Raw genomic sequence first — 22,565 nt, 5'->3', positions numbered from 1 at the left:
TCCTGAGGTTCTGACTCTCTCCTTTGCCAGTTACTCTGGCTGTCTTGTCTCTGTCCCCACCTGCCCCGAGTCTCCTGCCAGCTCCAGATTTGAGAGCATCAGGCTCTGTCAGTCTCAACTGCATGAAGCCCTTTGGCCCCCTGGGCTGAAGGCCTGCAGCCCAGGCATCTGGAGGGTGCTGGCTCTCTGCTCTGGCCACCCTGGGCTCAGCCCACCTTTCCCTTTCATCGTCTGCATTGTGGCTCCCGTGCCCTTCCCACTCCTCTGCCCCTACCTACCCAGGACAGCTTGTTTCCCTCCAGGCCTTGGCTGGAGGCTCACAGTGAAGCTGCCCCCAACCCCACATACTGGGAGGTGGAGAATCACCATGGCAACCAAGAAAGTCTCCCTTCCCTCTCCTCTTCCTCTCCTGGCTTCACAGAAGGAGCTGGAGGTCTCGGGGGTCGGGTGAGAACCCTCAGGGCTCCAGGATGGAGAATGACAGAGGGACAAGAGTACCCAATGGGACATTTGTGAGAGCCAGGCTCAGTTGTGAGCTCTCAGTTGTTGGATGTTGCCAAGTGTATGTTCTAGTGGAGGCATAGCCACCAGATGAGTTCCCTGTGTGGTCGTGGTTCATCTGATAGGTCACCAGGCATAGAGCCTCAGGTCTCATCCTAGACCCACAAGATCCCATGCTCCAGAGTTGAGTCCTGGGATTTGTACTTTAAAGATTTCTCCTAAGTAGTTCCTCTACTACCAAAGCCAAGGGACCATCAGGACACTGAAGGCAGAGTGCCATGGGCCTGTGTTCGAATCCTCACTTGATGATGCAAAATCAGGTGCAAACCTGTGGTCTCCCTGAGGCTCAGCGCTCAGGTCTGTCCAACAGGGCAACAGTGCTGGCTACAGAGGGCAATGTGAGAATTGCCCTTACCTTGTACATAGCTTGGGTACTTCAGTTCCCTGCTCTGGGTTCTGCCACCTTCATAGAGACTGGGAGGGTCTATTTGGGGAGCAGGACTCCGTCCCCTGCGTCTGCCCCAGCCTGGGCCTTTGCTGCCATTATATGTTACAAGACACCGAGAATTCTCGACATGGGAGCAACACAAAATCATTAAGGCAAAACAATAAATAAGGGTCTAGAAGTTATTACAGAGCTGACAGCGCACAATGCCGTCCTGCAAAGCAAATATGAATTATTCCAGAACATTTTAAAATGAAAAATCCTCTCTTCTTCCTGCCTGCTCCTGTAATCTATTAACTCCTCTTTCCATCTGCTTCACCAGCGGGGAGAGTGGCCAGGCCATGAGGGCCCCGGCACAGGCCTTCCTGCGAGTCAGCCCAGGAGTCAGCCTGCTACTTCCACTCACAGGTCTCTTGGTTTACTAAGATCATCTGGTTTCTTGTCTCCTCCGGGAGGCCATGAGCAAACCTTCCTGGGTAGCCTCTCCTACCCTGATGCTTCATTTCCTTTTGCAGTTTGTGGCAACCCTCCAGCAGCTCTGGGAAGCTGGTCTCCCTCAGCCTAATTTACAGATGGAAAAGCAAGAGCATGAGGGATCAGCAGCAAAAACCCCAGGGTCTGACCATGACAGAGCTGAGACTCAGGCCTGGGTCATCTCACTCCAAGTTTAAGATTAAGTGGCTTGTGGGGGCTGGAGAGATGACTCAGCACTTAAGGGCATGTACCGTTCTTCAGAGGATCAGAGTTCAGTTCCACCTCACAATCACCTGCAACTTCAGCTTCAGGGGATTCCATGCCCTCTTCTGGCCTCACAGGCACCTGCACACAGGCACACAAACCCACACACAGACATACACATAATTAAAAAAATAAATAAATAAAAATAAATAAATACAATTTAAGATTAAATGACTTGGACTGGTAATTCAAGTGCCTATGCAGCATGGGCAAGACTCTAGGTTTGGTCCCTAGCACAGAAAAACATTCAACAACATTCAGGTTATCTACATTGTAGACAGAGTACTCACAGGGCATATTCTACATGCTTTTACTATTATTTTCAGGTACTCACTCAAGAGCGATCCTTATCCAGCATGGTGAGAGGCTGCTGTGGCCATATGTCTGTGCTGCCCTACTCTAGTGTATTACTGCCCTCTCCTCGAGACTGTCCTCCCTTTGCATTCACTGGCTGTGCTGTCCATCACTGTCGCTAGGCCTCCAGGTAGACATGAGATCGAGGATGCCCAGCTGTCACCTGTTTCTTTGAGCACAAACACTGGACTTGAGCTGAAACCACTGGGTTATTTAGGGCTGGGATCAAGTACGGACTCTGAGAGAGGAAAGTTTCCCTGCCTCTGCTTTACAAGCTCCAGGGGTTGTGCCCATATTCTCCCACCCAGTTTTCTTTGCCTGTTACAGAAGTCCATCAGGCAGAGTGGATGTGGCTAACCTACATAGAAAGACATAGTTGTAGAATACTAGGATTGATTGAATGACTGGATCTGGCTGTACCTGAAGTCATCCCCACCTGCCCTTCTCAGTTACAAAAGCCAATCATCTCCCTCTTTGGATTATATTAGATTGATTTCTTTTTTGAGATAGTCTTGCTATGTAACCCTACTTACTGGCTTGGAGCTGTCTATGTAGATCAGGCTGGCCTCAAACTCGCAGTCATTTTTCTGCCTCTACCTCTCAAGTGCTGGCACTCCAGGTGCATGTGACCCATCTGGCCTGGATTAAACTAAATTACATTGGGCCTCAGTCTCTTGCTCTGAGGTTCAGATGCTGGGTGGGGGGATGCTGCAGGTATATCACAGAATGATACATCCAGAGTCAGGTCCAACCCAGAAGATCTGAGTAAGCATGTGTCTCCTCACATCTTAACCCTTCCAGAGGTGGGAGGCAGAGTATGCCCGTGGAAAAGGCTCTAGGTTAGATGGTCAAACTCATGGGCATAATTCCAACAAAACCTTGGTTCTGCCCTCTTGGTGATTTTGTTTTGTTTTGTTTTGTTTTCAGTCTTTTTGAGACAGGGTCTCTCTGTAGCCCCAGTTGGCCTAGAACTTGCTATATAGACCAGGCTGACCTCAAAATCACAGAAATTCACCTGTCTCTGCCTCCTGAGTGCTGGGATTAAAGGCATGCACCACCACATTTGGTTGCTTTGTTTTTTGAGACAAGGACTCACTATGTAGCTTAGGCTGGCCTGAAACTCATGAGGCTCTTGCCTCTGCTTCTTTTTTTTTGTCTTTTTGAAGCAGGGTCTCCCTGTAGCCCCAGCTGTCCTAGAACTCAGTATGTAAACCAGGCTGGCCTTGAACTCACAGAGATCCGCCTGCCTCTGCCTCCTGAGTGCTGGGATTAAAGGCATGCACCACCACGCCCGGCTGCCTCTGTCTCTTGAGTGCTGGGATTAGATGTGCTAAATGCTAGGATTATATAATCACCCTCTAGATGATATGAAGCAGGCTTTGCTTCTCTGAATCTTAGCTTCCTCATTTATAAACTGAAGGGTAGAGTCAAGTTGTCATGGTTGGATTCGGTTGTCAACTTGACACACATGGGAAAAGGGAACCTCAATTGGAGAATTTCCTCTGTTGAAGTGCCTGTGGGCATGTCTGTGAGGCATTTTCTAGACTGTTGAGTAATGGGGGGGGCAGCCCACTGTGGGTGGTGCCACCCCTGGGCAGGTGGTCCTGGATTGTATAAGAAGGTAGACTGAGCACAAGTCAGAAGAACAAGTCAATAAGCAGCGTTCCTCTATGGTCTCTGCTTCAGCTCCTGCCTTCAGGTTCCTGCCTTGAGATCTTGCCCTGACTTCCTTTGATGTTGGATTGTGGCCTGGAAGTTGTAAATTGAAATAAACCCTTTTATCACCAACTTGATTGGTGATTTGGTCAATGTTTTATCACAGCAATAGAAAGTATCTAGGATACATATTATCTAAAAAAGACCTCATACTGCTGATGTTCTAGAATTCACTATACATGCCGTGCATACCAGGTGTGTGTACCAGGACCTTCCAGGATGCCCCCTGACCACTTCTGTTTTATTGCTCTTCATTCTCACTGCTACACCATGCTCTTTTTTAAAAAAAAGTTAAAATATTTATGTGTATGAATGCATTGCTTGCATGTATATATGTACTCATGTTGTACAATTTCTGAGGAGGTCAGAAGAGGGCGTCGGAACCCCTGGATCCGGAGTTAGGGCAGTTGTTAGCCACCATGTGGGTGCTAGGAACTGAATCCAGGTCCTCTGCAAGAGCAGCCAGTGCTCTTAACCACTGAGCCATCTCTCCAGCTCCACCCCATGCTCTTGTACTCTACACATGTCTGCAGTTTTTTTGCTTTAGAGCTCCTTGATCCTTTTGTTCATCCATCCATCCATCCATCCATCCATCCGTCCACCAATTTATCCATCCACCTGTCTGTCCATCCATGTTTACCCACTCATCTACCCAACAACCAGCTTGTGAGCTATATCTGGTACCATCCAGCCCTTGCTTTCATAGAGCAAACACACAAATATAAGTGTGTTAAGTGTTAGGGAAGGGGAGGCATAGGGTGCTTGGCAGAATCTAGGGAGGGCCATAGCTCTCTCTCTGGCTGATGTTCTAGAATTCACTATACATGCCGTGCATACCAGGTGTGTGTACCAGGACCTTCCAGGATGCCCCCTGACCACTTCTGTTTTATTGCTCTTCATTCTCACTGCTACACCATGCTCTTTTTTAAAAAAAAGTTAAAATATTTATGTGTATGAATGCATTGCTTGCATGTATATATGTACTCATGTTGTACAATTTCTGAGGAGGTCAGAAGAGGGCGTCGGAACCCCTGGATCCGGAGTTAGGGCAGTTGTTAGCCACCATGTGGGTGCTAGGAACTGAATCCAGGTCCTCTGCAAGAGCAGCCAGTGCTCTTAACCACTGAGCCATCTCTCCAGCTCCACCCCATGCTCTTGTACTCTACACATGTCTGCAGTTTTCATTTGCTTTAGCTCCTTGATCCTTTTGTTCATCCATCCATCCATCCATCCATCCATCCATCCGTCCACCAATTTATCCATCCACCTGTCTGTCCATCCATGTTTACCCACTCATCTACCCAACAACCAGCTTGTGAGCTATATCTGGTACCATCCAGCCCTTGCTTTCATAGAGCAAACACACAAATATAAGTGTGTTAAGTGTTAGGGAAGGGGAGGCATAGGGTGCTTGGCAGAATCTAGGGAGGGCCATAGCTCTCTCTCTGGGAAGGGATCACTCTTTAATGTGAACCTTAAGGTTGAATAAAGAAGAGCCAAGGGAAGGGAAGGAACATTTCTGGCAATAAGAACAGCAATGCTGTGGGTGAAAGAAACTTGTATCAGAAAGTACATGACATGGTCAGTGAAAGGAGGAGCATGATATGTGACCAGAGATGTTGGCCGGAGGCAGGTGATGATAATGATCTCTTGGCTACCCTGTCCAGCAGGCAAACTCCTATGCAGCCTCAGAAGCCAAGCTCAGATATCATTTCCTCTGAGAAGTCCCCTCCTTGACCTGAGTTAATCACTCCTTCCTGTGCTTTGTCGTCCTGCTGCCATGACACCTGTTCCCCTGCCCTGTGATGACCTTTCCCCACATCTGCATCTCCTCTTAGAATATGTGTCCCTTTAGGACACGAAGCTGTCTGTAGCTGTAGTGCCCAGAACACATAGGTACTCCATAATGCTTGTGGATTGAGCTGAGTTACATGGTGTGTGTGTAGCCATGAGATAACTGTTTAAGGCAGAGGCAGGAGGAGTGATGGGCCTGTTTATGTGTGTCTCTGTATTTGGATTTAAATCCAACAATGTTTCCAGAGGACGGTTTGGAGTCAGCGGACTGTGACAAGCTGCTGACCATTTTCTCAGAGCCAAGAAAATGGACTGTGCTGGGGGTGTATGTAAAGCTGGCTGGGGCTGAAGCCAAGCTGCCTGCCTGGTTGCTCCCTACCCTGTCTTGATTTCTTGACCCTCTCTCTTCATGGTCCTGCTGGGGATAGGGTGGGTGACTCAGCTCTTCTGGCCCCTGGGGTGGGGTGAGGCTGTGGATGAGATTTGAATCCCCCATATGAGTGCCCAGTGGCCACTGGCCAAGCTGGTGAAGCTGATCAGCGGGGCTCCAGGCCTGGGGAAATCCTTCTTTCTAATCACATTGACTATTCCCTCATTCTCTGTTCCCTGCTCATTTGCATCAGATGTGGCCCATGGTGGTGAAGGGAAGACTAGGTGCCCTGGGGGTAACTTGTGCTGGGAATCTGAAGCATCAGTACAACTGGAGGTTGTCACAGAAATGGTCCTCAGCAGGAGACTAGTCAGTGTCTGGGCAACAGAGTATGTGTGTGTGTGTGTGTGTGTGTGTGTGTGTGTGTGTGTGTGTGTGTGTGTGTGGCTGCCTCTGAGTTCTTCATCTTCATTTGCTTAAACTCTGAAAGGACCCAAAGCAAGAGAGGCAGGCAGTGGGTAAGAGGGAAAATATAGCCACAGCCCACCCTCCCTCACCTTGGTATTGTCACCTGAACCCAGCACAGAGGTCCAGCACAGAGTTTTTTGCAGATCCGGCCACTCCAAGGGTCCCAGAGCTGGCCCTTGTTCCTCTGGGTAGGTGGAAGGCCTGCATTCCAGAGGGTTTGCCCTGAAGGCTACTGATCCAGACATTTAATTTTCTGCAGAGCCCTGGGCACTTGCTATATCCCACATAGGAGATCAGAAAACGGAGGCTTTTCAGAGTGTTTCAGAGGCATGTCTGAAAGCCAGAGTCTTGCTTCTCCCCTATTCTGCCTCCTTGGGGTACCAATATCTGATCCACAGGTACCTGCCTCTTCCACCTGCCCCCTCCACCAGAAGATACAGACAGCTATGGTGGTTGGGTCAGGCCTTCATCTAGAGTATGTGACCTACGAATACACTCTTGGTCCTGGTACCTTCTGGTTCCTCCCCTGCCCCTGCTCTGCTAAGGATGCAAGGGTCCTTTCCTCTTCTTTCTCTATTTCCAGCTACTGGCTGATACCCCTGTCCGCATGTCCATCTCCTTTTCTCAGCCTTGTTGCAAGAATGAAGAAAGGGGAGCTCCAGCTCTACTAGTTCCAGGGGCACAGGTCACTTCTAGAAGGGACAAACTCTGTACCTGGAAGCCCACGTTGGACCCAGAATGAACTTTCCCTTGATATTGCCAAGGAGATGTTGACTTTGAACAGAACATTAAAGCTAGCTGAGTCTCAGTTTCCTCATCTGTAGAAGGTATTCATCCCTCCCAGACTTCTGTGAAGATCTGACGGCATGGACACGTGAGTATTTAACCTGAGTAGTGTTGAGTTAGAGCAAGGCTGGAGGACGGGTGCAGTGAGAGCAGGCTGATGAATGAAGGTGATACTTGTAGAGATGAGATGGGGACATGAGCAGTCAGGAGTGTGAGGGCTGCAGAGAGACCATCAGGCTGATCCTAGCAGGGAGGTGGCGGGATTCCAATGTCAAACACATTGTCCTATGGATTGATGGTTTTCCCTGGTGGAACCCTTTGTTCAAATGAAGTGCTGTGAGGAGGCCCCTAGGGCAAGAAGGTAGAATGGAATAAAGGCCCCAGGTTGGAGGAGCCCTGCTTTTCAACCCTCTCTCACCACCCAAATCCAGTGAGGTCTCCGTTGGAATCAATTCAGCTACAATGAGCCCATTCTAAATGCCTGGGCAATGTCAATGAATTAGAGGGGACCCTACTGAATTCCCAGGAGGCCTGAGCACAGAGGACTGGGGATGGGTCCTTTGTGGATCCCTCTGCTTTGTGGGTTCCACCATTTTTAAAAAATTTATTTTTGTGTATATGAGTGTATTGCCTGCATGCATGTGAGTGTACCCGTGTTGTACAATGCCCAAGGAGGCCAGAAGAGGATGTCAGATCCCCTGGAACTGAAGTTACAGATGGTTGTTAGTCACCATGTGGGTGCTGGCATTTGAACCCAGGTCTTCTGCAAGAATAGCCAGTGCTCTTAACTGCTGAGCCGTCTCCCTAGCCTCACTCCATTTGTAAATTGTTAACGACCTCTCCTGGAAAGGCTAGGCCTTTCCTGGACAAAGCAGCTGCCTTTCTATGGAAAACGGTGTGAGGGTGCCCAGGGAAGCCTTGGGAAAGGCAAGCTGAGTGTCCCCTGTGGAGTTGAGGTGAATAGCAGTCACACTCCTGATGTACCAGGGGCCAAGTGTCAGCTGCACTGACTTCAGCATCTGCTGGGCCCCACAGACCTTCTCTGCTAGGACCTGGCATTTCTTCTCTCTCACTTCAGGGCTCCAATAAGTGGCTCCCACTCGTCAGGCCTCACCTTGGACATAGCTCGTCCAGAAAGTCTTCCTTTTCTCCTTAAGCTGCGCCTTATTGCTCTGGACCTGCCTCTTGCAGCAAGAATTCCCATCATCTGCTCCCTTGTCTGTCTTCTCTGCTAGGTTTGTTTTTGTTTTTGAACAGGGTATCATGTATTCCAGGCTGTCCTTGAACTCTCTATGTAGCCAAGGATGATCTTGAACTCTGATCCTCCTTTCTCTATCTCCTGAATGCTGAGATTACAGGCACGTGCCACCATGCTCGGTTTTATGCCGTGCTGGGGATTAAACCCAGGATTTAATGCATGTGAGGCAAGCCTTTACCAACTGAGCTACATCCCTAGCCCTCCTTTTGTTTTGCTTTGTTATATAGCCCAGGCTGACCTCCAACCAATGATCCGCCTGTCTCATACTCCCAAGTGCTGGGATTACAACTGTAAGCCACCAGGCTCTCTACCAGGTTTTAAGCTTGGCATCCTTTCACTAAAGTCTAGCACAGAGACTGATGCAGAGTGAGTGCCTCCTAAGTGCTGGCAAATTAACAAATGAACAAGCCTCGGTCTAGCAGAGGTGGAGGGAGAGCTTAAACCATGGAAGCTCTTGCCCATGAGGAATAAACTTCTGAAGAAACTGCTACATGAAACAGGGTTAGACTTTGAGATGAACATAGGTACTAGGCTTCCAGGGCTGAAAGACAGTCCCATTGAGCATTTCCTGCAGAACTTCAGCAGGTGGGGTTTACTTTGACTGTTAAAAAGTCTGCTCACCACTTTACACACCCACCTGCATATGTGTACAAATACTAAGGTGTACTTTGTAGATCTTTGTGCCCTGAGTCTGATAGAACATGAGTGGCACAGAGTTCTTGAGAGTGTATGTAGGCAGCATGGGGGAATTGCTTCATCTCGGGTGCAGATATCCAGGTATCGGTGTAACACCTTTGCATGCATAGAACATGTCCCCTCATGTCTTTGTATTCATGAGTGAGTATGTGCTTGCACAGATGTGTGCCCACGGGAGCCAGGCTGAGCCCCGGTGTGTGTTCTGTCACTTTGTCCTGATTAGCCTTCTCTTGAAAGCATTTAGGTGACGATTTACAGCCGCACCTGACCCTGGTCTCTCTGCCTTATCCTGTGTATGCGGCTGTGGCTGCCCCCTGCCCCCTGCCCACCCCTCACCCCCAGCCACATAACTGTGATTTACAGCTGGCCTGTGGGGAGTAGCCCCCTCCTTACCACCCACCTCTTGCAGCTCCTGTACCAGATGGGCTGCCAGGAAGGTTGAAGCAAGACACCAAACAGCAGCCAGGCCCAGCTGGGACTGCTCCCTCACCCACAGCTCCCTCCCTCTCACTCCATCCCTGTCAGCTTGTCTTGAGCTTGTTCTTGTTGTTGGGATTGTGAACTGAAATGGGAGGTCCATGTCTGTGACATTGAACAGAAACTGCCCCAGTGTTCCATTCATCTTCACTCCAGACACAGATAGACAGACAGATGGACAGACAGGCACAGATAAAGGTGCTGATAGGCCCCACATACACGGATACTTACAGGGTCATGTCTGACAAACACATGTGTGTATATGTCTCTGTGTGTGTTTGTGGGGAATCTGCATGCATGTGGGGGCCTGGGAAGGAAGCCAGGCACCCTGCAGTCAGGCCCAACCTCCCCCAACTCCCTGCTGGGCCCCTGCTCCCTCTTCCCCACTGTCTACTCTCCTTGATGCCAAAGGGTATCGTCTCCAGTCTGTGCCAATCCATTATGCAGGTCCACTCAACCAGCAAGGGCATTTCTGGGGGTGTCCCTGAGGTAGACCCCTGGGGGCTAGAACTCAACCCAGTACCCCCCCAGGCCCATGTAGCTGGGAGCAAGGGGGGGCAATGGAGAAACCCAGGGCTGTGTCAGGCTGAAGGTGAGCACTGGAAACAAAAAGATTGGAGTAAATTATTATTCCCCCCATGGCTTTCCCAAGGAAAGTGGAAGCAGCAGCCTGAGGCCCGTTTTCCTATTTGATGGGGAATCAGATAAATGGCAGGCAGCTTGCTCTGATAAGGCCTTGCTCTGGGCACAACCTCTCTCTCTGCAACCCTCTTACTATGCATAGAGGAAGGCTATCTGTGCAGCTGCACCTTGACACAAATATATCTGCACCCGAGATGAAGCAATTCCCCCAGAAATTACAGCAGGGGGATTGCATCTGAGGAGGGGGCCCCAGGGAGGGGTGAGGGTCGCAGGGAGGGGGGAGGCCTGGGACAGGCAGGGCGCAGAAGAGGGAGGCGTCTGGGAGATTGGGAGTGTGGAGGAGGTCAAGAGGACTGTGCCAGTGAGGGGCCTGGAAGCATCATTGTATAAAATATATACATTCTCCCACCACCGCCACCACCAAGCAGTTTTCCCAGAACTATTCTTTTTCCTCCTGCATTATCTTGTTAATAGGGAAACTCACCAGCACCCACCTCTGCCCTCTTACTGTATTCTCTCTGCGTACAGAATTAACAATAAAATATGTGGACAATAATAAATTTTATGAGTCACCTAAACAAAGAAGTCTTAGCCTTAAAAATGGTCTTTTGGGGGGGTAGTAATATGATTTAAATAAATATCTGCAGTGATAAATATTTTTGGAAGGATGGTGAGCAACAAAGTGCTACTTGTTCTGATATTGGAAACACATCTAACCTGTCATGTGGCTCCATGGGTTGGGGTACGTGCACTCATGCATACATGGAGGCCAGAAATGCAAGGAACATGTCTGTGTGCTAGTCTGGGCTTGTGTTCCTACTACCTCACACACACACACACACACACACACACACACACACGCACACAAAGTCTGCTAATCCCCCAGGTTCCCTCTCTCTTTCCACTACTGGTGTCTGACCATCTCCTTTTCCAGACTCTAAGGAGGTCTCCAGAAAGCCCCTTGGCCTCAGGAAAAGAAGCTCTGAGCAAGAGACATCAGGCACAGGGGTCCTGCCAGACACCTCCTTCTTTCCTAGCTGCTCCTTGGTAAATGTGCTGGCAACATGGTTTGGTGCTGGCAACACGGTTTGGTGGGACATGGGGGAGGGGAAGTAGGCCATGTGGATTGGGGGCAGGAGGTCTTATTCCCAAGGTTCTGGGTCTTGATGTTACAGGGAAGGCTTGTTGGAGTGGGGATGGGCAACAGGAGGTATTGCATGCACACATGGGAGGGGTGAGAGGAAGAGCTGGAGTGTGAGTGCATAGACCAGGCCTTCCCCTCCCTCTTCAAACTGGCACCTGCCTTGGGTCTGACTGTCAGAACAGCTGCTAGACACAAGAGTGGGCTGACAGATGCCATGGGCCCCAGCCTTTGTCTGAGCAAGAGAAAAATCACACCCTCCTCTTAAGCCCCTGGGGCAGCTGAAGCTGGGAGGTTTCTCATCTCTCTCTGACTCCTGCTCCAATCCTGGAAAGCAACAGGGGCTTAAGGGAATTTGAGGCATGATGGGAAAGATGCAGGAAAGAGGTTTTGGGGACAGACACTTTGAACCCCTTTGCCTAAACTGTGCAACACACTCCAAGAATCGATGTATGTTGGGAGGGGTGTTGGTCAGAGTGGTGGGAAATCTTCACACCAACCTAAGCCAGCTGGAGAGGGCCAAGCCATCCAGCAGGGATCAGAATTCTTGCTTCATACCCATCTCTTCTCACTGATCAACTAGCTTACTCTCTGGGCCTCGCTCTTCCCAGTTGTGAAATGTGGGAAGCAATCATTTCAATGGCAGAGGTGCTGTTACATAATATGGCTAGTGGGGCTCTAGCGGCATATCAAGCTGATGGGATAAAAGCATGTTGAGTTGTCATCTGCCACTGGTTTGGGCTGAGTCTGGAGGGGCCCAAGGCCTGTTCTTCCTACAAGAAATAAGCCCTGAAAGTCTTTTGCCTCTTCTGGCCTGGCATCCTCTGAACTGACTAACAAGCTGTCTCTGGACACAGGTTACAGAATAAGAACCCTCTGTGGGGAGCTACCGTATATGACCACGCTGAGGCATGTTGGGGCAGAATACTGACTCTATCCAAAAGTTCTGTAGTGGAGGACTCAGCTAGAGGGCTGAAAGGGCCAGGGAGTCTATTATACCTTTGAAACAGTGATAGGAGGAAAATTCCCTGAAGGAAACCTAGAGGGTCCTATTGTTTACCATATTGGCAAGCTGGGGTCTACACTGGGACATCAACACCCATCTGTCCTATACTAGGACTCGGGCTATCATTGACCTCACATTGGGATTCTGGCAGTTACAGTCACCCTTCTACACCATTGACTGTCATTGATCCTGATATTGGGGCATTGATCATCATGCTGGATATCAGGTTTTCTTAACCAACTCTGAATTGGGGCATTGATCTCTACATTGGGATGTCAACCTTCCTACCCATCCTTATGGTGAGACATTGATTCCTCTCAACCCACTCTCTATTGGGACATTGATCCCCATGTGGGATGTTGATGACCTCACGCAGATCTTCATTGGGGTATTGATTCCTACATGGAGAATGTTCACTTCTTTTCCCATCCACCTCTGGATTGGAACATTGATCTCATATTGGGACATTGATTTATTCATCTCTCTCTGCTATCTGGACCTGATCTACCATTCAACCCTGAGTAAAGACATTGGTTTCTATTTGGGGGCTTTGCTTCATTCATTCCATCAATTTCTTATTTGTTATAGCTACCATATGTATCAATTTCTGTGCTGAGGGTTGGCATCACTTTTTCTTACTTCCTACTATCAGCTCCTATGTGAGGATTTCTCTTGCTTCCTCCCCCCCACCCCCATTGATATAGCCCAGGCTGACCTTAAATTTGTGGTCATCCTCCTGCCTCAGCTTCCTGAGGCCAACATACTTGGCTATGGATTTCCTTTCAGTCTGCATATTTGAATATTGATATATAGTTTCTCTACCCATCACCCATTTTTCTCTTCCAATGACTTCAACTGAGATCTCTGTTTATGAGTTAGATGAAGATGGATGGCCTAATGACGTTGGGGCCATAGCAAACAAATATTAAAAGGAGCATGAATTTTGGAGTTCTGAGTTTGAATTCATAGCTCTACCATTTATGAGCCTCAGTTTTCTTATTTTTCAGGTGGGATAAGAACATCTACTTTTCAGGTTTCCTGTGCAGATTAAAGGACTCATATAGCCACATGCTGTGTAACAATTTTTTGGTAACAACAGACTCCATATACAACGGTGGTCCCATGATGTGACATAACCCATAGTTTAGTTTGTCAAAGAACAGATTTCTCAGAATATATGGTATCTTAAGTGACATATGATGGTATATGATAACACGATACTCAGTGACAAGGCTTTCCTTCCCTGGCTCTCCTTCCCCCAGTTCAGGGAGTGGCTCTTGGAATGTCCAAGTGTCCTCCATCACTTGCTGCTGCTGGTGCCATGACCTTCCCCTTCCTCAGATTCTGTGGGCAGTATCCCAATTAAAGTGGGTCCCTCAAAAAAGTCCAATGCTAGCTTTCCTTTTTAAAGTTCCATATTATATAGATAGCAAAGAAAAGAGCAACTTTTCCACCCAGAGCCCGTGTGTAATTACATATTTTGGCCGCGTGCTGGGCCTGGGATAAATCTGTATGGTAATGCAGGCCAGGGGCTTACGATGTAGGCACACATGCTAATTTTTAAACCACAAAATCAAGGCTGTTTTTCATTTTCATTTCCTACAACACTGGCAGAGATTAGGTCCTATTAAGCTCTATGGGGCCTGTCCTCCCCCTGGCCACCCGCGGGGCTCTTCATGGCTTTCATGGGTTGGTTGGGCCTGGCACTGAGGCAAACACATCCTTCCTAATTGTAGGGCAAAGCTCTGCTCAGGAGGAGGTGGCCAGGATGGCAGATCAAGACTGTCTTCTCCTGTCATCCCCACCCAGCCTGAGGCTAGGTCTTATTTCTGCCCAGGGAAGGAAAACTTGAAGCCTATTTCCCATGCCCCAGGGGAAATTAAATTCTAAGCAGCACCTCTCCTTCTAGAAGAATAAAGTGGGATGTTCTTCCCAAAAGCTGGGGGGTGCCCTCAGGGGTTTGAAGAGCAAGGGTTCTAGTTGCAAGTCATTGAATCCTAGCCCTGCCCAAGTGATATTGTGCAAATCACTTGCAATTGACCCTGTGCAAGCCCCTTTCCTTTTTGGGACAGTTTTCCAGCCCTGGCAAGACTGTAAGAGTATGCACCAGGGGATCTTTTAGTTCTTACCTTTTGCATTTGTGCTTCCTGTTCTCTCACTAACAAGCAAGCAGAACAGCACTGACAGCAAGTGACACTGGTTTTACACACACACACACACACACACACACACACACACTATGCAAAACTTACATGTCTGTAGCTCACTGGCTCCTCTCTTCTCCCTGAGGTAAGAGAATGTTAAACAGAAAGTCTCATCTGACTACTCACTGGCTAGATGACCTGAATCTCTTCTGCAAAATGGAGGTATAACTGATAGCAGCGATGTCTGAAAAGGCATCATCCAATCAAATGAATTGCTACAAAATACTCAAGACACTTAGAACAGCCCCAGCAGGTGGCTGTCATGGTTATTATGACAGATGAACAGATGGAGGTTCAAAAGAGGACAAGACTAAACTGGAACCCAAACTGGAACCCCAGGCTCCAACTCTTTCTGGTATATACTTTAACGGGCTCTTCTTATCCCAGCATGAAAACTTCCTTCTCCATCTCCACCCCAATCCCTTAAGCAGGGCCTGCCTCCCTGTCTCCCCATTCCCTGGTACTCAGCAAAACTGGCAATGGAGAAATGCTGAGATGCATTAAAAGGTCTAGGTGGCTTCTTAAATGAGGCTAGGGTCTGGCCATCACTCCAGCCTTGACTCCTACGGGCACTTGGGCTTGAGGGAGCTAGTCTGGGCTCAGGGGGTGGCTGGGGTCCGGCAGACCCTCTGCTTGTCTGAGGAGCGTGGAGGGCAGAGGTTTGGGAGGAGGAGCCGAGCCCAGCCCCCTTCTATTCTCCTCCATCTGCACCCAGGAGCAGCTGAGCATGGCTGGCCACCCCTCCCACTCCTGCCCCCTCTCATTCTCCCCTTCTGGGCAGGGAGGCCTGTCTCTGGGGCGGAGGTGGGGGTGGACCTGGTCTGTGCTCAATTTCATGCCACTTAATTCTCAAGTCTGCCCGTGAAAATGGTGACAAATCGGCCCCAACTGCCCAAATGTCCCGTCCCATCTCAGACATCTCTCCTGAAGCCACCCTCCTCTGTTTGAAAGCCCTTCTGAGGAGTGTGCAAGTGGCCACAGGCTAGTAGAGCCTTATGCTGACTTAGACCCATTTTTCCATACAGCTGTTCTCTCACTGAATCCAGACTTAATACTGGTCGTAACCTAGACCCCTGAGGTACCTCAAGCGTATGGTCATGGCTGGGAACTGTTTTATTCTGAATTTTACTGTTAATTTTAATGTGTGATGCTTATTTATTTTCTTTTAGAACAACTTGGTTACTTTATGAATGAGCACACTCCCATGTTTGAAATTTCAAGAAGCATAAAGGGGAATGCGAAATATCTCCATCAGTCTTGGCTCAAGGTCTCCATCTTCCCTGACTGTTTTGTTCTCATTCTAAGGATCACTCCCCATCTGATTCCACAGGTCTTTCATGCAAAAATCAGCAAATGTGTATAGGCTTCTGTCTTTTCAAAAGGTGGAATGCCCTACATGCAGCTCTGTACCTGACTCTACTTATTCAGACATCTCTTAGACCAGGTCTCTTTCCCACCTCCCAATGTGGGCCATTTGCCAGTTATTCTCTGGAAGAGGATTTTTTAAAAAATATTTTATGTGTACGCATGTATTGCCTGCATGTAGGTAAGTCCACCCGTGTCGCTTCTGTCTTTTCAAAAGGTGGAATGCCCTACATGCAGCTCTGTACCTGACTCTACTTATTCAGACATCTCTTAGACCAGGTCTCTTTCCCACCTCCCAATGTGGGCCATTTGCCAGTTATTCTCTGGAAGAGGATTTTTTAAAAAATATTTTATGTGTACGCATGTATTGCCTGCATGTAGGTAAGTCCACCCGTGTCGCGCAATGCCTGTGGAGGACAGAAGAGGCTGTCAGATCCCCTGGAACTGGAGTTAGGACAGTTATTAGCTGCCATGTGGGTGCTAGGATTCGAACCCGGGTCTTCTGCAAGAACAGTCAGTGTTCTTAACCACTGAGCCATCTCTCCAGCCATGGAAGGAAGAGGGTTTTTGAATCTTTAGGAACATATTATTAATTTGAAAGAAAAACAACAGAATAAGTCAAGCAAGCTGAAAATCCCAGGAGCTGCCAGGAAAAAAAAAAATGGAGAAGAGGAAGAGAGAGAGCCATGCCTTTTGAGTTAGGGTCTCCAAAAAGTCAGCATGTTCAACAATGGAGGTCGGCAAACAGCTATGTGGTGGAAGGTTGTGGGGCTACAGAGAAAGAGTGATAAAGCCCAGAGTATCAGGGAAAGCATACTTAGTCTTTCGGCTGGTATCTCTCAAACCTCAGGTTCTTTGAGTGCAACAAACCTCTTCCTAGATCTTGGTGAGCTTAACTCAGAGAATCAGTGGCCACCAAAGCCACTTTGAACAAGCGACTTCCAAGCTCATCATCTCACACCCAAGAAGAGTAAGGAAATGTGGGCAGGAGTAAGTACATTTATTAAGGAAAACCGACAAAGAATTCTGGAGAGTGGGAGGGTCTCCCAGGGAAGGATACTCTCTGGGAAAGCTTTCAAGTTCAATTTTCCTCTTGGGCGTCGTAGGCAACATAGTGAAATGAGACTAAGAGACAGCCACCTTTCAAGACTACAGGGGTGGAGGCTGGTAATAAAAATCACGGATGCATGGTGCCAGGAGGCGAAGGGTAAGTGCCCACTCCTTTTCCTTCCTCTCTGCCCCTCTCAGGTGACTGCCTACTGGTGCTTCAATGTCACCTCACCTCCCAGCTGCATCTGTAGTGCTTTGGACCGCCTTTGAAGAGTGTCACTGTGATGTGGTGTATGTAGCCTCTCTACTTGTATTCTCTTCTGCAAGGCTGTGAGCAACTTGAGGGTTTCTGATGAGGCAGGACCTGAAATATGAAACTGTGAATGTTGATGGCTCTGCAAGAACAGTCAGTGTTCTTAACCACTGAGCCATCTCTCCAGCCATGGAAGGAAGAGGGTTTTTGAATCTTTAGGAACATATTATTAATTTGAAAGAAAAACAACAGAATAAGTCAAGCAAGCTGAAAATCCCAGGAGCTGCCAGGAAAAAAAAAAATGGAGAAGAGGAAGAGAGAGAGCCATGCCTTTTGAGTTAGGGTCTCCAAAAAGTCAGCATGTTCAACAATGGAGGTCGGCAAACAGCTATGTGGTGGAAGGTTGTGGGGCTACAGAGAAAGAGTGATAAAGCCCAGAGTATCAGGGAAAGCATACTTAGTCTTTCGGCTGGTATCTCTCAAACCTCAGGTTCTTTGAGTGCAACAAACCTCTTCCTAGATCTTGGTGAGCTTAACTCAGAGAATCAGTGGCCACCAAAGCCACTTTGAACAAGCGACTTCCAAGCTCATCATCTCACACCCAAGAAGAATAAGGAAATGTGGGCAGGAGTAAGTACATTTATTAAGGAAAACCGACAAAGAATTCTGGAGAGTGGGAGGGTCTCCCAGGGAAGGATACTCTGTGGGAAAGCTTTCAAGTTCAATTTTCCTCTTGGGCGTCGTAGGCAACATAGTGAAATGAGACTAAGAGACAGCCACCTTTCAAGACTACAGGGGTGGAGGCTGGTAATAAAAATCACGGATGCATGGTGCCAGGAGGCGAAGGGTAAGTGCCCACTCCTTTTCCTTCCTCTCTGCCCCTCTCAGGTGACTGCCTACTGGTGCTTCAATGTCACCTCACCTCCCAGCTGCATCTGTAGTGCTTTGGACCGCCTTTGAAGAGTGTCACTGTGATGTGGTGTATGTAGCCTCTCTACTTGTATTCTCTTCTGCAAGGCTGTGAGCAACTTGAGGGTTTCTGATGAGGCAGGACCTGAAATATGAAACTGTGAATGTTGATGGCCTTTCTTCTACTCCACACCTGAGTCAATTGGGTGACTGTGTGTAGATGTGGAGTTGAAGCTTCATCTAAGAAAGAGCACACAGTTAGTGACTGAGATGGAGCACGACAGAATTGATTCAGTTGGTGAATATTGGGGGTAAGAGAACAGAACTGGAGTTATGGGAGAAATGAAGGAGAGTGGAGAAATAGTGAACTATGAGACTTGGGGAAAACGGGGATGACTGAAGAGGGTTTTGGGAGTTTCGCTGCCTGTTCTGTGGTGTAATTTCCTTCCCTGCCTTGCTGCCTGTCCAAGAGTTGGATTAAAGGCTTCATGGCTAATTAATCAGTGCTTTTGGATGCTGTTTTGGTTTTTTGTGGGTGTGATCCAGGTTGTGGACAGATTAAAATTTGCAGTTCAGAGTGATGTAAATAAAGATAAGGGCAGGTGGAGAGGCACAGAAGAGCTCAGACAGGCTGTAGGGCAGTGTTCATATGCTCATGGCAACACATTTTCCAGGGAGCTTGATTTTGATGAACTACTTCCTTGTTCCATGCTCCCCAAAGTTTGTGGATGAAGTACTAAGAGCCGTAATCAGTACAAATATTGACATATCAGAAATGCTTACTTTTTGCGGCAGTGGCAGACAGGAGGGGATGGGTGTTGAATGTGGGTCTTGGCTGGCCTATTTCCTTCTTTCCTTCTCAAGAAGGCACATCAGGAAGTGTGCAAGCCTGAAACTTCTAGAGGAATATGACTTCATGTTACTCCTTCCAGCAAGTTTATAAAATGGGATCAACGTCCCTGTTCCTATTTCAGTTTCCAATTGTTTATGGTCAGCATGTAGAAATTCAACCACTTTTTTGTATATTGCTCTCTGGCCCTAAAGTCTTGCTAAACTTAATATTCCTGGTATCTCTTTAAAAATATTTTATTTATTATTTTTATTTTTATTTTATGTGTATGAGTGCATCGCCTGCATGCATGTGAGCGCACCCATGTTGTGCAATGCTGCAGAGGCCAGAAGAGGGCATTGGATTCCCCTGGAACTGGAGTTAAGGATGGTTCATAGCCGTCATATGAGTGCTGGGAACCGAACCCAGGTCCCCTGCAAGAGCAGTCAGTGCTCCCAACTGCTGAGCCATCTTTCCAGCCCAGTAGTCCTGGCATCTCTTTTGTTTTGTTTGTCGTTTTAATAAAAAATATTCTCTCTCTCTCTCTCAGTCTCTGTCTCTATCTCTCTCTCTATATATATATATATATATATATATTCCTCTTATATATTCTTTTTCTTATTGAATTGGCCAAGATCTTTAATACAGATAGACTAGGAGTGGTAAGAACAGAAATCCTGTACTTTTTCCTGTTCTTAGGGAGGAAAGTTGTCCCCAATTCGTAGATGTGAAAAGTGAACATTACAAAAATCTTCAGCAACAAGCCCAAGGGTCCCCAGTTTGTCAGTGACAGTACCAAGATCAGAGCTCAAATCTGCCTATCTCCAAGGCCTATGTCCTTTGTACTGATCCAAGAATTACTTTACAAAAGTGGGGAAGTTGTAGTAATTTCATCTTTGAGTCCCCCAGTTCTCCAAGCACATAACAGCTGTTTGGTGAAAACTTGCCATCTGATTGGAGGCAAGAGCTGGAGAGTACTATGAGGATAATCTCCCAGCTCTGTGTGTGTGTGTGTGTGTGTGTGTGTGTTCACCTGAGCAAATATATGTGGAAATCAGAGAGGGATGCTGGGTGTCTTCCTTTATCCCTCTCCACCTTGTTTGTTTTTTGGGACAGCGTTTCTTACTGAAGCTGAAGCTCACTGTTTTGGCTAAACTGTCTGGCCATCAAGCTCCTTAATCTCCCACTTTAATGTGGGGGGAACAATGGAGCTGGGAATGAGGGCATTTCCATCCTACTCCAGAACTTCATTTTAGGCTGGAATGAGCCCTCAGGCAGCAGGAGGAGATCTCATAGAGAGAAATGAGGGATTCAGTTTAGAAGACTGAGGGGCAAAGAAGGACACAAGATAAAGCTGGATCTCTAAGAAGAGTTAAAATGAATTAAAATGAGGACTATGAAAACAGACTTCCTAGACTTGAAGCCTAGTTCCACCACCTACCAGTGATGTGACCTTGGGCAAATTACTTAATCTTTTACCTGAGAAACAGAACAGTAATTGCATCTCTTTCTCATAAACTCATTGTGAGAGTGACAGTTGTTCACGAACTGTATGGCAAACTTTATACCACGGTAGATGATGAATATTTATTGAATCATAGGACTGTTGGGAGAACTAGAAGTCACTAGGTGCTATTCCTCTTCCTTTTCTGAACACATACATGCGCATACACACATACACACATACAACCACAACTGTATATACAGAGAGCCATTTCTCTCTCAAGTGGTCAACTCCCTTAATCTCTCAGAGCCTCAGTTTCTTCAGATAGGAAATGGAATAATGAGCCCTATCACCCTGGAGACCAGCAAACAAGGCAAGCTAAAGCACAGCCAGCACCCAGCAATGGCAAAACAATCCCAACTTCTACGTGTCTACACTCTGCAACACAACTAGGGGTGCAGGTGCCCTGCCGATCCTCAATGCCCTATGAGGTAGATGGCTGTGTCATTTTCTACAAGGCCCAGAGGCCAAGTGGCATAAGGACTGTGGGCCAGGAATGAACAGGTAGGCCCACCTCCAAAGTCCAGATTTGTATAATGTGTGAGCTCAGGGCCCAGACTGCAGCATCTGGGCACAGGTGCCCCTCCCCCTAGCGTCCCCTTCCAGTTCTTCCCCTGCCCTTCAGTCACTCTCTTGTCCAGTCAAAGGCAGGCAGCCGACCGGCAGCTTTAGTGCATGAGGCAGATGGGACCTTCACAAAAGCCCCTGTACCTCTCCAAGCTGGTCCCCCCCACACGCCTGATTACCCCCCAATACCCAAGTTACCATTGATACAGTGGTGCCGGGTGATTCAATTAGTGCAGCCGGCATGAAGGCAGCAGCACAAAGAGCGGGGGTAGTTAGAAACTCATTTTCTTTTGATTATTATAGCATCTCACACGTGGAAGCAGAAAATTATAGGCTCATGTGTCTTTGCTTAATATCCTCTGGGGCCAGATTTGTCGTCATGTTGAAGTTAGCTGTCAGCACTGACAAAATCATGTGGAGTTGATGGATTTACAGTGCCAGTGCCCAGCCAAGCTAGAGAGGTGCAGCCCCGCATAGATACACAGATCTGCAGATGCACCCAGACACACACACACACACAAACAGGCACATCCCACACAGACATACACGCTGTACCTAACAGACACTGATAGATGCTCTCATGGGGATTCATGCAGAAGCACATGGTGCTCACATGTGAAATGCACCCATTCAGACACACAGAGATATACACACCACTGGCACACATTCCTCACACTGATAACCAAATATACGTGTGCACGTGCGCGTACGCACAGGCACATGCACACACACACACAAATATACCTCACATGTTGCCATACTCTTACCCAGTCTCACATAGAGTACCTATCCTCCACACTCATGTACTGTGATACACACACACACATACACACACACAGCTAGACACATCCACAACATTCTACACCACATTCAAGCATATACACGTAGTGGTGTATACAAATACTTGCACACCCATATACACAAATACTTCCAGATATCTTGGTGCACATTCATGCAGATGCACACACACACACACACACACACGCACACACATCCGCAACATGCTACACCACATTCAAGCATATACACGTAGTGGTGTATACAAATACTTGCACACCCACATACATAAATACTTCCAGATATACTGGTGCACATCCATGCAGATGCACACACACACACACACACACACACAGGTTCACCTCAGCCAGACACTCATCCCTCCACACTAACATACCTGGACAAACTCACAAACACAGATGGCCCCCTGGCTCAGATGTGCATCATATGCAGGTGTGCACACCCAGAACTCTACAACAGGCACAAGGGGTAAAGTCACAGTGTTATGCTTATGCATATATGCAGTATCCAAACAAGTACAGGGCCCACACAATAGACAGAGAAGACTGAGGCACAGACATATAGCAGACATTTACAGAGATACAGGAGCGTGTAGGCAGCTTTCAGCTTCTGTCAGTACAGATCCTTTCCTTGCTTTTCTTTCTTTCTTCGCCTTCATCTTTGATCACCCCGACCATGCAGGGGGCTCCTAGGG

The sequence above is a fragment of the Nannospalax galili genome, unplaced genomic scaffold, assembly GCF_000622305.1.
Source record: "Nannospalax galili isolate Female #2095 unplaced genomic scaffold, S.galili_v1.0 scaffold1430, whole genome shotgun sequence".
Lineage (NCBI taxonomy): Eukaryota > Metazoa > Chordata > Mammalia > Rodentia > Spalacidae > Nannospalax > Nannospalax galili.
The sequence above is the reverse complement of the archived record's forward strand: the minus strand, read 5'-3'. Positions refer to the sequence as shown.